This window comes from Anthonomus grandis, chromosome 18 (assembly GCF_022605725.1).
Source record: "Anthonomus grandis grandis chromosome 18, icAntGran1.3, whole genome shotgun sequence".
Classification (NCBI taxonomy): Eukaryota; Metazoa; Arthropoda; class Insecta; order Coleoptera; family Curculionidae; genus Anthonomus; species Anthonomus grandis.
Genome location: NC_065563.1, coordinates 7534621 through 7538345, shown reverse-complemented (window position 1 = coordinate 7538345; position 3725 = coordinate 7534621). Strand labels below are relative to the sequence as shown.

The window sequence follows — 3725 nt, the reverse complement described above, 5'->3', positions numbered from 1 at the left end:
CTTGAAAGAGAAAGTAAGGCTGTGTGGCCGCCATATCGATTTGCGTACATGCCTATCTCTGAACTCTCGTCTTTCTGCAGGAATCCTTGTTTTATGAGGGTGTATTTAACTTCTTCTTTTGTTGTTGTGCCGTCGATATCTCTAATGAAAACTGTTTTAAGATTTTTTCCTCCCGATGTTCCTCCTTCTTATTTTGCTTTCTATATTATTGTATTTGTCTGAGAATGCCGATTTAATTTTGTTTTTTATCATTTCTGGTCTACACTCTTCCTTAATTTGCAGTAAGAGGTTACCGTTAGCAGTTTTCTTTACTTGCTTGATTCGCTCTGACTTGATTCGCTCTGAGTTTTCCTCGCAAAATAAAGTAACGTTGACAAAAGGTTAGGGTCGATTCTTTAGTAATGCACAGGACATGAGCTGCCCTCTGCCGCTTCTGTGCGCAGCGCCTTATATTTCCCGCGCAGTGATAGAGGAACGGAACGAACCGTAACACTCCACATATACTCCCAGAGTCGACAACCCATTTGACAGATAGCGTCTGTCATTAAATTGATGCAAAAAAAGCAGCAAAAATATTAAATAAATCAGTTTACCTTCATTTGTGAGTACTTCACATTGTTTATAAAGAAACTATTTGCAAAATACACCTTCTGCCACTTTAATAATTTTTTTCAGGTAAAATTAAGCCATTAAAAAAAAAAACGATGAAAATACGCTAAATTTGACGAAAGCAGCTAAACTGCAGAATCATATTATTTTTAATTCGGACCAAAATCTAAAAATTACCAATATACAAATACATTATGGGTGTCTTTGCGGTATTTTTGTTGCACGAAAATAACGGACTTAGTTACAAGAAAAGGTAAAAACAATTTTTGTGAAATTATATTATTTTTTTTTATGCATAATACCTAACATTGTGACACGTGACTAAAAAAAAACAAAGTGAATTCTCCACTTTAGAGAAAGCACTCATGAGTCAGCCAGACTGGAGACAAAGCTTTAGCTGCAGAATGATAAAACGCAATTGACAACAAAACTGGCAACACCACACCTAACCTCACCTCAGTTGTCACCTATTTGTTGACAAAACTAATGAAATACAAGGTTATTCTAATGATTAATCGCGTCCTATAGTGAGTGATTTAGTGCGTGATAACACCCTCTTCGTGATAAATTTTGGCTTTCCGCCACTCTTATTGAAAAATATATATCGAAATCTACCCATTTTGCAAAAAACCCGACCATTTTTCGTTAGTTTGCCGCTAAACTGCAGAATTATCGTCCAAACCCCCAGAGTTTAGATGAAGATAATAAATTAATTAAAGAAAAACTTTTAGTTTCAAAAGATAAGAATTTTGAGCTTCGTAATGGATTAGTGTATAAAAAATTTAAGGATAAAGCTAACACTCTTTTCTATGTTCCGAAGTCTATGGAAAACAATGTTATTTATAATTGCCATGATAGTATAGGATATAGGAATTAATAAAACCACTAAGTATCTGAGTAGAGTTGATTGGTTCCCTAATTTTCAGATAAAAATAAAAGATTATATTGGAAATTGTCTGACGTGTATTTCTTATTCTTCAGTCCATAAAAGCAAAGGTGTGTTACATAATATCCCTAAACGTAATAAACCCTTCCAAATCCTCCATATTGACCATTATGGCCCCTTAGAAAAGTCTCCAGGTGGTTTTACAAAATTTGTTAAGCTCTATGATGTAAAATCCACTAAAACTATAGAAGTATTTCATAAACGAGAAGAATATTTCCGGGTTTATAGTCGCCCTTTAAGAATTGTGTCTGATCGTGGTTCCACATTTACTTCTAATGAATTTTCTGACTTTTTAAAAGAAAATAATATTGAGCATGTTAAAATTGCTACAGGTTTTCCTAAATCGAATGGTCAGATCGAGAGAATAAATCGTGATTTAACCCCTATGTTAGCTAAATTAGCAGAACTTAAAAATAAATGGTGTAAGTTTCTTCTGGAAGTTGAATTCAAAACAATACTTGTTGTCGATCAATTGGGATAACACCTTCAATCTTACTATTTGGTATTAATCAGAGGGATCCAAATGATGATATTCAATCATTTTTAGACAGTGACGTTAATTCTGATAGAGACTTCAATCAAATTAGACAAGATGCTATGGAACAAAATTCTAAAGTGCAAGCATATAATAAACAATATTTTGACAAAAAACATACGCAACCCTATAATTATAAGATTGACGATTATGTAATGATAAAAAATATAGATGTTAGTCCAAGCATAAACAAAAAACTTATTGCAAAGTTTCGAGAGCCATATGAAAGTAAGAACGTTTTAGAGAATGATTGGTATTTAATAACTGATGTTCAAAATTTCCAGTTAACTCAAAGGCCCTTCGAAAATGTTTGTAGTCCAGATAACATGAAATTGTGGTTGCATTGATATTATGATTAAATTTTATGCAATTATCTATTATGCCTTAATATTTTATGACTTCTAATTTTATGTACTTATTTAATTTATGATTATGCTATTTCCATTGATGATTATGCCATTATGAATTTCCAATTAAGAGATTATTATAAGTAATATTCCATTATGTTATACATTATTCATGTATTTCTGATTATGTATAAGATTATGTTTTAACCTGATATTATGTGCCTATTATTTATTATGGTTTCGATTATGGCACCTTTTGACTTATGTATGATGTTTAATTTTTATGTAATTTCTGTTTTTAATTGATAAGATCGGGTCGATCTTTAGTCAGGTTAGGCCGAAACTGTAGTATTTAATTTTAAAATTTGAATTTCGCGCCTTTAGATATAACGTCATATGTGTTGACAGTTATTACGTTTGGTTCGGTTGGCAGAAGTAATTGACAAGTAGAGATTATGACGTGACTCAATTATGGCGAGACGTATTAATTTATGTATTTAAAATTATGGATGTATAAGTTATGAGTTATAATTTGTGTATTTGTTTAATCGAATAAAAGGTTATTATACAGCATACAAAAAAAGCACTTAGGTAATTAAATATTTGTGTGTGCTTATAACACAAACATTATAGAAAACAAAAATGTCTTTATAATAATTTTAAATTGAAACTTAAAATTATATATAAATAAAAAAATTGTAAAAAAGTATAAGTAACTAAAGCCAGTACATAAGTCTATTCTTATCAAATTCTACACAACTTTTTCCTAACACAAAACATGCGTATTTCGAAAATAAGTGTATGTCACCTTAGGAATAATATACTAAATTTATTATAATTATTATAGAGGGTGATTGTTGGTTGATGGTACCTTAGACGTTTATGGAGAACGGAAAATGGAATTATTTTGAAATTTTGGTATCATGGATTTTAGCTGGTGATTTAACGATTAAAAATATTTTGATGTTTGACAGTTACATTTAGTTGATTATTAGTAAATACGCATGACAATGATGATTTGAGATGGAGGAGAGAATGTTGCTCTTGGGAGAAAGAAATGAAAAGCAATAATAATTTATGTAAGAAATAAATTTTAAATAAACTCGTAATTTATAATAATAACATTTATTAATCCACATAGACCTAGGTTTGCAAAGCTGTAAAAAAACATTATTGTAACAAAAAATTTCAGACAAAATGCGGATTAAAGGGCATAATTTCAGCTACTTATCGCAGTTCAGGGCTGTTGTAGCCTATAAAGTAGAATAATTTATCCAAAAAAGTATCT

General features: G+C 30.7%; 1 long non-coding RNA gene across 1 annotated transcript; it reads left to right on the top strand.

Annotated features, from left to right (window-relative positions):
* The first annotated feature begins 413 nt into the window (after nucleotides 1–413).
* LOC126746860 (uncharacterized) lies at nucleotides 414–3460 on the top strand. The gene is made up of 3 exons (XR_007664010.1): nucleotides 414–601; nucleotides 676–862; nucleotides 3285–3460. It is a non-coding gene; the product is annotated as an uncharacterized LOC126746860 (long non-coding RNA).
* The last annotated feature ends 265 nt before the right edge of the window (nucleotides 3461–3725 follow it).